This window comes from Patella vulgata, chromosome 8 (genome assembly GCF_932274485.2).
Source record: "Patella vulgata chromosome 8, xgPatVulg1.2, whole genome shotgun sequence".
Classification (NCBI taxonomy): Eukaryota; Metazoa; Mollusca; class Gastropoda; family Patellidae; genus Patella; species Patella vulgata.
The window spans coordinates 27471796-27484739 of record NC_065886.2 but is presented as its reverse complement, the minus strand read 5'-3'; the positions used below and the strand labels follow the sequence as shown (position 1 = coordinate 27484739).

General features: G+C 37.0%; 1 protein-coding gene across 2 annotated transcripts in view; it reads right to left on the bottom strand.

Annotated features, from left to right (window-relative positions):
* The window catches only part of LOC126829974 (uncharacterized), a 29766-nt gene that overhangs the window by 6155 nt on the left and 10667 nt on the right, over positions 1–12944 (bottom strand). The window lies entirely within an intron of this gene.

The following is a 12944-nucleotide window of genomic DNA, read 5'->3' as shown; positions in this document are numbered from 1 at the left end:
GTCATACGTGGAGAGCGGGCGTTGAAACCGGTCGCTACATCCTACATACGACCCATGCATCTTTTCTTACTACATATTTCTGTAGCCTTGTGATCGTCTAGAATTTGTCTCTAGCTGTCTTTACTTCTGCTTCACGTTGTGTATTTACGTCTTACTGTTTTCTTAAGACGTTTGTCTTACCAGGAATAACAATGCAACAGTTCGCTTCTACATTTTATATAGCATAGCCGAATACATATATGGATACAAGCATAATATATAACAATACTAGCTAAAACCATTTCTCAGATGGAACCTCTCTGGAATCTAATGGAAGTCTAACTTAAAACTTTACTATGATTTCTTTTATAAGACCCCTGCATATCACGCACAGAAAGTCTGTTCATGACCCTGAACCTGTGCAATTAACGATATGATTGGTAACTTTAAACCAAATGATCCAATTAGAATAATTCCACTCACGTGTAATCTGGTGGTATATTATTGACACATGTTTTGGCTAAATAGCCCTTTTTATGTGTCAACTGTCAATTACAGACCAAGTTGATTTAGTACACACTATATATAATATATATGTGAATGTGTGTGAAACTATTAATTTGCCAAATATATTAATTAATGAAATATAAAGTCATATTATTTCTCTATTCTTTGTCTATAAATTTAAAAACAATGTCGCAACGACGATAGTGCTACACAAGTGCTGCTTGTTATATAATGTATTTCCGGGACGAAATCTTAGAAAAAATTCTCCCAGACTTCAGAACATTTGAAGTTTAAAAAACCAAAGAAAAGTGACGTACGAACTACGTGGTTTCCCTGGTTGAACATGTCACTGGGACCCTTGCATCAACAGTGAAAAAGAGGACATGTTCGTCACACTCACACACATGCAATTTGTATGTCAATATGGTAGATTTAAAACTAATTTTGGGACTCCCTTTAATATTGGGGGTCTTTGGCTGCAGCCTGGTTGGCGAAAGGAGAAGGCCGGAATAAAGGAGCGGGGGGGGGGGGGGGCACCCAATCTGATTAAAACACAGATCCTATTTCGTTTCTTTTTTTATAGTTCAAAATTTCGTTTTACTTGTCTTTACTACACTTGGATCTGGAAGAGTTGTTATATAACCCTCGTTCTCGTTGATGTGAGGGATTAGCCAATGAAACGGTATGTTACAACCAACTCTTGGCGTGCGGTGCACGGAACTATGGGTATCCCACTTAAACATTAACGCTGCTTGGTTAATCAATGTCTGACATCATAGGGTCAAAAGCAGTTCGCATGATCCCCTACGCGACGGGGCAGATATTAATGTAGTGGAAGCCATCGAAAGTATAAAAAAACATGAAACGAAATATAGATCCTTATTTTAATCAGACTGGTTAGTCCCCCCACCCTTATTCCGACCCTTCTCCTTTCGCCAACCAGAAAGGTTAGGGAAAGAGTCAGACATTTCGGAATATATATTACATAGAAAATGATATGTTCACTGTTATTTTAAATGTGATATATTATATAAATTATAGCCTAAGTGTCAGAATCCCAGGCCATAGATAATGATGTTAAACTCAGGGGTTCGAATTAATTTTATCCTTTCTTGAACATTTTACATCTACAGACAAAACTAGTGTCAAGGTATCAAAACAACCCAATTCAATACCTTATTTATACTAGAATCAAATAGATTTGACTCCTGTTATGTTTTCTTGTTTTTCAAGTTTAATTAACGACAATCATTTGCGACACTCGGCCCAGACCGATAAATTGAACATAGATTTAATTAAAGTGCTAATTAACCCCGAGTTTTATAACAGCCAATGATTTGTCTATAAACTGCGATGTTTTAAAGCAATCTAATTAAAATATAGATCTATATTTCGTTTCGTTTTTTATACTTTCGATGGCTTACACTACATGTGTAGTAAAGACAAGTAAAATCGAAATTTTGAACTATAAAAACGAAACGAAATTGGATCTGTGTTTTAATCAGATTGGTTTTAAAGTAAAGCGGATGTTGATTCTTGACTGATATTTATACAATAAACGGAATACTTGATATCACACCCATAATGACAACAGCTACAATTCACACGATAACCAAGTAAACGAGCAATCCGAATTAAGATAGCGTATTGTTGTAATATTGTTATACAGCTACCAAACTATCAACACGTCGCTACTACAGCTCGTCTACTTGAGTGTTTGGTGGTTCAACCTAGTATGTCACTAAATATTACATTGGCGTCGCCGTAAATTCACTCGTCTACGACTACGATTGAATATTGGTTTATCGACTGAAGAAAGTGCTGATTCAGCAATTTCAAGTAGGTCGAGTCAATCAGGTGTGTTGTAAATTTCACGCTTGAAAACTAGGTCATAGCTTTCAGGGATTTCTGAAGGTCCAACAAGAAGAAAGAAGAGTAAATAAACGACATTTCAATAACAACATTAAAGATTACAGCATAAATCCATTGTTACAGATAATTACAGTATTATTCTTTGTTTCACGTAAACGAAGAAAAGTGGTCACGTGAGTTGTTGTCATTCGCGACAGCTTAGTTACAGAGATGAGCAATCTGATTAAAATACAGATCTATATTTCGTTTCGTTTTTTTTATACTGTAGTAAAGACAAGTAAAACGAAATTTTGAACTATAAAAACGAAACGAAATAGGATCTGTGTTTTAACCAGATTGAGAGATGAGTGACCGTAGCTGGGTCTCATGTTACACCAGCGCAGAAATAAGCATCCAACAATGTAAAAATCAGATCTCTGCCACTTGGTTAGTTTGGGGTACTGATCGTTTGGTTGCTGGTTGCAGGTCTTTGTGGCATAAAATTATCAGGTTCGTGCTTGGTGGTGTTGGGTATGTCATTGGTTCACCCTACAAGACTGAACCGCGTATGAAGTTGCCACCTCCTTGGAAGGATCCTTATCTTGGTATTGCTGCAAACCTCACATTGTATCGGTTGGATGACAGTATGTCATTGATTCGCCCTACAAGACTGAACAGCGTATGAAGTTGCCACCTCCTTGGGAGGATCCTTATCTTGGTATTGCTGCAAACCTCACATTGTATCGGTTGGATGCCAGTAAACAACAAATAGTTACCCACCGTGATCGGATCAAGAAAAGCTTGAATGACTTTCCATTATGGTTGGAGCGACACAGTTGACACAGACATTCATTTCCAGATCTAGAAACTGGTGTTGTTTCGCCCTGTCTGGAGTCTATTCACTTGGAATCAATGATGTTCTGGAAGTTAACAGGCTTACAGTTGATGAATTGGTTCCAGCTGATTCATTCCTTGGGCAAGGCATTGCGGGATGTTTTTACTCTGACCTGAAGTGTTCGCCAGAAGTTTGAATGATTTTACTGTGTAGATAGTGTTCAGTTTTATTGTACATACTGATTTTAACACGATGTTTGGTACCTGTATGAGGTTCCCTGACGTGTTTTAAGATTCCCTCCTGTACCCTTATCCGTGACCAAGTGCCAACAAAACGGGGAGGAATGTTGTAAATGGTTTTTTTATAAAGGTCACGTGATTAGTGTGACGTAACTGATGTTAAACAAGTCAATTATTATACAGCTACAAAACTATCAACACGTCGCTACTACTTGAGTGTTTGGTGGTATCAACATAGTAAGTCACGAAATATTACAGTATTCAGAACTTTGGTCTAAAGAGAGTTCACAAGGATAGTGAATTTTGCCCACAGAGCCAACGCCAATGTGTACACGAGGGTACATAGTCTACCTCGTGTTTTCGTCTCAGGTAAACACGTGACTTTCATCAATGATGTTTTTGTTAATATTTTCTAGTTTTCATATCAAATGTTACAGTTTTTTGCTTCGTGAGGGGTTGGTCGGTACAGTAGTATATGTGTCTAAAATTGGCGGCAAAGTTGACGCGCATAAGATGTCTTTTTCGCTCTGAGCGGGTGCAATGCCTAAAAATGGAGAATTTATGAGACCCAATTTTTGCAGGGAATGTGGCCGTTGAGGTCTAAATTGTAATTTGGGAAAGAATTAACGTGGTGTTTGAAATCAGTCTTTACAAAATGGTAAACTCCAATGTATGAATTACTCACCATGAAACTAACATTTTATTTTGGACGCTTGCTCTTGGTGTTGGCATCTTAAAACAATTTCCAGAACCATGACACCATTTCCAAGCATGGAAGATCCACAGTTTAACATAATCATATTGAAGTATATACAATTTGTTATCGAATGAAATCATACAAAAGTAACTTCCATTTTGCATTATTGTAAGACGATAATTAGTTTATTACGAAAAATTGGAAGGCTTATTTGGATTCAAAAGAAGTTGTGAAATTTGAAAATTTAAATGAATCCCTTGATAACAAGGGATTCAATAAATCAAGTTTTAGGAAAGGTTGCGAAAGATATTTTTGTATCCCAAAAAGCAAGTAGTTGTCCAAGTGGCATCATATACACTTACATAGAGCTGTACAGTGCTATAAATGCTACAAATCTAAAAGTTAATCATCATGTATATCAACATTATCACATTTCCCGTCCATTTTAGGAATTGTCCTTAACCCGCAAGGCTATACCCAACGAGTAACCTATTCATTTCTTTACATATTTACAATGCTAGGAAGCAATATTTTACTTATTTATAACATGCTCATCATTAAAGATACATTAGTTAAGAGTTTTATAACGAGTTGGCCATTCTTGCTATAATAATTCAAAAATAGATAATAAAAAAAGAAAATGTTGAAAATTTCAGTCAAATTACTTTGTTCTGAACGGAATTGTCAATGTTGGAAGTTTGGACTAGAAATAGGCATCAATTGTGTCTGACAGACGATAACTCCACCCACATATTCTCAATTATCAAGTAACATGCTCAATGGCTATGGTAGCCTCGCTTGGCAGGCCTTTCATCACCAGTTTCCGGTAGTGACATCAGCGACTAACGGTAAACATAAGCTTGGTCTGCCATTTATTGATTTAATTTTAAATGAACGACTGTTTAAATCCAAACTGTATTCAAGCCATCCATAACATCTGAAGCCTAAATAAAGACTTGCAATAGGCAGATTTAGCTCTTGCATAATGTATGTTTAATATCAACCTTATCACATTTCCCGTCAAATTTAGGATCCCCCCCCCCCACACACACAAACTCCCACGCACACTACCCCACCCCACCCCCACCCCCACCCCCACAAAGCAAACCAGTTGCCCAAGGCCATCCTATATGTTAGAGATTCACAGTGCTAGATATTAATGTTTTAAGAATCGATAGGGTGATGCTTGAGACCAGTTTCGATCCACGTGGTTTTTGTCCCCAATCACGATAATTTTCGGCAATGCGCCCAACCCGCAGAGCTCAAAAGACGCCCATAGGGGGGACATCTTATACGCTTTTGTGGTGAAAGAAATAAATGTTTTGCTAATGATCATCATTGATAACAACTTTACCGTCAATTTTAGACATTTATCCATTTACAATTTTAGATAGGGACGAACACAAACGGTAAAGGGCATGTCAGATCAGACAGCATTCCTAAAGGAGCTCATTCTCAAGTATCGTGGTTAAACTGTGTTCATATGGACACGTAATACGACAGTAATATACAAATTCACGCGTCATTACCGACATAATGATCCAGTTTACACTGAATAATCTCTTTATTACAAATCGGAGTTTCCTAAAATATAATCTTCCGTCTCAATAAAGAAATCATTGCTCACTCTTTAAAGGGGCACTATAATCCCCACCAAGAAAATAAATGTAGGCCTACTTAATTTTGAATTAAAATTGTGTCTTATGAATGCAACTTGCATTGCAAGGTCCGTGAGAAATAAAACAACTACTTTTAATGATTATAATATACGACAACATTGATATATAGGCAATAATTGAAACGTTGTTAAGCGGAAAAATAGACTCGGCTACTAATTTGTTTTAGTACCGGGCGGATGCATACATACACCTAGATTATCAAGTAGTGGTGGTGGTGTCGGGGGCTATATGATCTAGGCAATAAGAGTTATGGACTGGAATGAGCTATCCGGTTTTTTTTCACAACTTATATATAACGGGTTAAACATCACTTGTCAATTTCCCTTAACTAACAGTCATTGATAAATCTTTCCCAGATGCACTTTCATTAACCATAACTCACTACAGCTGAATCCAGGTTTTTAATGGAGGTTACTGGATGGTTTATTATGACGGATTAGACATAGACATGCATCATTTTCCTCTGCGCATTCATGAGATATTGAGATATGTATTATGCACCCCGAACAATTAAACTTTAATAAACTTGCAATTGTCGCCCTTTTGTACTAGACAACGTAACGGAATAAATATATTGGTTGGATAAACATCCTGAATGCAGTCATGAGAGAATTTCAAACAACTTCATCCTCAAAGCTATACGAATCATCCTGACTAACAACACTTTTACATTTGGCGAAACAAATTACAAACAGATTCTTGGTATAGCGATGGGTACCAAGGCGGCACCACAATTAGTAATTTAACAATGGGATTCCTTGAGTAAAAACTATACTCAATTGTAGAAATTTAACATGGCGTGGATTACAGATTATATTTAGAAAATCAGTTGAAACGATTCCTAGACGATATACTTTGTATTTGGTTTGAACGAATTGGCAACATTGCAGATTTGCAAAAAATAATGAATGCTTTAGATCTAAATATCGAATTCACAATTGAAACGAACGATCTGCAAATCGCATTCTTGGACGTTCTAGTGAAACGAAGGGGAGAACTCCTTCTAACGGATATGTATTCTAAAAAGAAACAGATACCAAAAACTATCTTTCATATAAATCATGTCACCCACGTCATACCAAAAATAATATACCCTTTTTCTTTAGCTAGAAAAATATGCACTATTGTGATAGATGAAGACCTCCGGGTTGTCAGATTAGGTGAGCTAAAACGAAATTTATTGAAACAGTATTATCCCCTAGGGGTAATAGAAGTTGGGATAAAAAAAAGGCTTTGGCAATTGATATCCAAACACTGAGGGCTACTAAAGCAAAAGACAGTTCGGATAATATCATTACCTTTTGTCGCTACTCATAACCTCCCAACATCCCAACTTCTTTAAAACAATGTACGAAAGCAAGTCACCCCTGGCATCAAACGACAACCTCAGAACGAAATTTGATAATGTTCAATTCATTAAATCACAAAGACACCAACCTAATCTCAAACGCTTCCTAACCAAAGCAAAATTCAATTCATCTATCGCAAGGACCGGCTTTTATGTATCTAAATGCTTGGATCTTCGATGTAAATGTTACGACCATATTATGCCAAATAACAAATATAATTTTCATAAGTTTACGTTTAGTGTCAACAACATATGAATTGTGACACAAAAAATCTCATATATGTCTTGACTTGCAATGGGTGTCTAAATTTTTACATAGGGGAGACGTCCACGCATCTACGGGATAGAGTACGCAACCATCGACGGGATTGTAATATTGAAAATGGGCCCTTTTTTGTAAATAGACATATCTTTAAATGTGCCCAACACCTACAAGTAAAATTCCAAATTTTCCCTTTTTATAAACTGAAAGTCGATGACACGTTCCTCGACTTAATAGTCAATAAGTAACAATTGGCCATTAGCTTCATTAATTTTCTTAAATCTATCCCATGATTATCTTCCACTCATTGTTCCTAAATTGAACCCATATACTACAGATTAACACACGTGTGTACATGTTTTCTATTAGTTAACGATATACTATGTAACCATAGACAATGGTAACTATAGCCACTTAAAACCACGGTGTTACTATGTAAATATGTATAAATATAATATACTGTCCATCTTTATACAATGACATTATTTATAAATAGTCCCAAGACCAGGGCCTAAAATAAGGTTAAATTCTCAGAGCACGGATTTAGAGTCAGCGGAGCCGCAGGCGCCTGGGGGCCCTCCCCCAGAAAATTTTGAAAATTTAGAGCTTGAAACCGGCATCTGTGGACTATTCTGGTGCAGTTTACATAGGAATTTATTTTGTCGCGAGCAGCTTTTTCCGCATGAAAAGTTATTGAAAACTCAGCACTAGGAAGACAACACATCACTTTCGTTACGATAATACAGAACTGTAATTAAATTTCTACCATTCTTACATCAAAAATCAAATCCCATGATATGAATCCTATCCTTAACAAGGGTTTTAACAAGGGTACAACATAAAAATCTGATTATTGTCTTATAAAGTCTTTTTAGGGAGTGAATGTGGAGCCAGGTCATGGGCTGCTGGCCGAACATCAAATTCAGACAACGAGGGCATATTGATGCGAATGTTCAGGTATGCGTCCATGGTCTCCTCAGACAAGCTACAACGATCTTTATCTTTTAGTTGGTTGTATGAGCTTACTAAACGCTCTACATCACATGAATGTGGCTTCGCTGCTACTACACGAGCGATCGCCACGGACACAGGTAGCCAATTTTGACCCTGGATGGGAGTTTTTAATTTTTCAGGAAAACCCCCAATGTCGCTTGCCTACATTGCTTTTTAGGCGGCGGCGGATCGAGCTCCGGTTCCCCATCCATATTTTAATACCTAAAATCGCAGATAACACCGAAAATACGTGAAAATAAGTCAAAAACAAACTTTTTCAAAGTGATAAAGTGAAATGACGGTCAAGGTCGCAGCGGAGCGGACTGGATACCAAGCCTACTGAAAAACCTGACTAGTAAGCTGATGCGGCTGGCGCTCACTCACTCATCCGAGGTAGTCGCGATTGAGCGCCAGGTGATCTGATCTGATCACAAGAACACAAGAAGAAACACCCAATTAGGGGTCAGGAGGCATCGCTGACTACACTTTTTTAGAGCACTACACCATTTTTCAGAGCACGGTTTTCTTATTTTCGAAGCACGGATTTTTCATTTCGAGGCACGTTCGTGATCCAAGGCACGTTATTTAAGGCCCTGCCCAAGACGGACGAAAAGTACTTAAAATGTTAAAATGTTATTAAACCAGTGTTAAAATCAGTTTGTGTCGGCATACCTTTTATCTTTTCATCGTTTACCGTGAAACAAAAGTAGTGCAGCTTTACGGTTGTGCTAATATTTCTGGAGAGGATGTAAGTGTTTTATCTCCCCCGATGAGTTTTTTTTAAAGATTTTGTTTGAAATAAAAGAGAGATATATATTTATGGGTATCTTACAGAGTTCCTCATAAACTGCCGATATTTTATTATTTCAGTCTGAACGGAGATTTTTCCACCGGGACACCTATATATCATATAGTTCTATTTTTTGCCCAGTCCCATAGTTTATATTCTCTGTGTTTTTAATGAATGTTCATCGTATCTATGCACAGACTGTTAAGATGTTATTTCATGAACGTATGAATTTTGATGCACCCATGTGTGTTTGTTGTTTGTTCTCTTACATGGTTGTTATATCGTGGAAACGTTATGGTATATCCATATGTATATTTAAGGTAGATAAATATAATAATGTAAAATTTCAGACATATGATCGGGAATATTAATGGTAGCATTTATCTATCAATTCATGTTTGAACCTTTAAGTTAATGTCTACATCTGCTAGTTTTTGAATATAATCTTGGTATTTCATTAATATCTACATCTGCTAGTTTATTTATAGCTTGAAACCTAACATCGGCAAAATTTGGACAGTATAACAAATGATGCCCCGTGCGGTCTATATATATTGACCGCGGGAACAGGTAGTTTATGTTACTTTTATTGTAACGCAGTTTAGAATGGATTATATTTTCCGGTGTAAAATATATTTGGGTAACAAAATATGAGCATTAATTAAATGGGTTTTAAAGATTTTATTTTTAATAGTAGGAGACGATTTTATCTGATCGGGTAAACTATTATTTTCACTTATTACGAACGCCGGTGAAGACAAAACTATAGTATTTGAAGGAATATTTCTATACAGCTTTGGATTCCGCGTTTGGTAAGGGTGTATATCCCGGAATTTGGGAGGAACTAGAATAGACAATACCGTCTAATTTCATTTGAAGTGAACCCCGATTCGTTTTACAATAGATTATAAGATGTAGCTCTCACTAATCCACGATTTACGTTTCCCGAAACAGTACCTTCGTTTTTAGTACACTCATTTCGGATTACGTTTACGTAGTCGAATAACGGTGATATAAAAGCTTTGTATATGGATTCTAGACACCTGCTTAAAACGATAATTTAACTTTCTGAAACAATCAGTACTTTAATAACAGAATAATTAGTATGGTCAGCCCCAATACAATTACTAATTCTTATGTTCTTTGCTATCAGTTAGTAAAGATTAAAAGTACGGTTTAGTTTTCTAGTGACGGTAATAGTCCTTGTTTTGTGTGGACTATAAAACTAAACAGTGAAGAATCTTTTATTTTGTTTTTTAATAAAAAAAATCAGTTAAATATATGGTTTATGTATGTATTTAAATTGGAAGTTCCGTAATCTAATGTTACCGCTTATGTTATTACTCAAATTGAATATGCGCGACATTCCATTTCATCTCTCTTTTTCCCCATATACTTATCGATAATATTTTAGTATATTTATATTTAACTCGTGTTGAGTACATGTCCATTGCTTTAATCTGATTCCTTTTTTTTCTATACATAATATATTGAGACAAATGTATACGCCAAATTTTGGTTGATATTGTCAGAAAACATTTCTATTTTGTATTCTCTGTGGAAATTCATGGTTGATTGTATCCAAGAAATCTTTACCTTTAAAACAATCGCCTTGCATTCTTTTTAATGCGTTTTTACTATTCGTTATTCTATTCATTATAACACCTTCTTTGCAAAAACAGTCAAAATTAAAACATTTTGATTTATGATTTCTTCACATTACATCAATGTCTCTTCTATTTGTTAATTGAATTGTGAACTTTAAGAAATTAAATCGCCGATTAAATAGATTCAAACATGGGACATTAAAAACAAGTTTCTCGTGTAAAGAATTATATTATTGCAATTTTAAATGCTGGCTTTGATACCATCGTCAGATTTAAATATGATTCCTTAAATATTCAATTTAAAATGTGTTCAACTTTTTCCCATCCAAATGTGGTGTGTGTATAGTTAGATTGCGCGGGCCGCCGACGACGCGCGGGGGTCGCAGATTCGCGATACAAATTCACGGTAAGGATTCGAGGGTAGGTAACACAGGTGACGAATTGGGGGTTACTCAGTGAGTGTTCCACTATTTTAAATAAAAACAAACTGTTCATATTAGACTCCATATCAAGACAAACTAAGCCGGTATAGCTAACATGTGACCGTCAATTGAAGACAAGACAAACATTCTATAGAGTAACCTACGGATAGACAGGTAAAATAACTCAACGGACAAGGATTCCATAACACTATTACCTCCAACTCAATAGATATTTACCCATTATTTACATTTTCAAAGTTAATATTATAAACACGTATACAAGTTTTATTTCCACCGTATATATAACACCGTATAAATAATTCGTCTGCTCAGAAATGCACACAACACTGGTCAATAGACCGTAACTTAAGCAGGTGGTCAACTACACACTTACAATAGATGTATCATTCAAATTAAAACCCTATAGTCAACACAAAAACGACAAAACAGACCCATTCAAATAATAGAATATAAACACAATAGATCAAAAGACACGCCATTATCATACACGTGTATTATCATACACAATAGACTATAATTATCATATCATATAGTGCACATGAGATCATTTATGTGGCAGTTGTGCGCTATAGCAATGTGTAATATACTATTCAAAAAAAGTAGGGGATATTTGATTTTTAAGTGTTATTAAAGTCACCTAATGAAACTGACGAAGAAACAAATGACAAAATGAAATGAAGTTCACATTCATCGATTTATTCCAAATGATCGTTAGACTAAGTAAGGCACAGACTGACCATTATAAGGGTAAAATGATACCCGGGGTCAAACAGCAAAGTTACCACAGCATCACAACCAAGTCAGTAACGGGTAAATCCTCCTCTGTTTGCCAAACAAGCATTGATCCGAGGTGGCATACTCCTAATGAGACGTCTAAGGTCATTTTGGTCCAGATTGTCCCATTCCTGTTGCAACGCAGCAGCAAGTTCTTGGAAATTGGCAGGACGTTGTTGACGTTGACGTAACCTCTGTCCAAGCATGTCCCAGACATGCTCGATGGGGGAGAGGTCGGGACTCAGAGCTGGCCAAGGTAATGTGGTGATGTTCTGTTGTTGGAGGTAACCTGTAACGATCCTGGCCCTGTGACATCTTGTGTTGTCATCCTGGAAGATGAAACGGCGGCCATGACGTCGTGCGAACGGCACAACATGGACTGCCAAGATGTTGTCCCGGTAGTACTGGCCTGTAACACGCCCTGCAACAACATGTAAAGCCGTTCTTCCAGCAACAGTGATGCCTCCCCACACCATAACAGAACCACCCCCAAATCGATCATGTCTGATGACGTTAACATCTTGGAAGCGCTCGTTTCGACGACGCCACACCCTCCTACGTCTGTCCAATAAATCAACAGTGAACCTTGACTCATCTGAAAACATCACATTGCTCCAGCGTCGATTATCCCAGTGTTGACAATCCCTACACCAACGACGTCTTGCCTGAATGGGATGATCTCTCAAACAAGGAATCACGCGAGGACGTCGGGCGCGAAGGTGACCCCTATGCAGTCAATTCCGAATCGTCTGGCCACTCACTCTCACACCAGTGTCTGTTTGAAGACGAGCGCTGATCTGATTTGCTGTGATGACACGATTTCTCAAGGCCAAGGTACGGATAAATCGATCCTGGGCTTGAGTTGTCGCCCTTGGTCGACCTGAGCGTGGTCTGTCGTGTACAGATTGTGTATCACGGTATCTGGACCATAGCCTGCTTA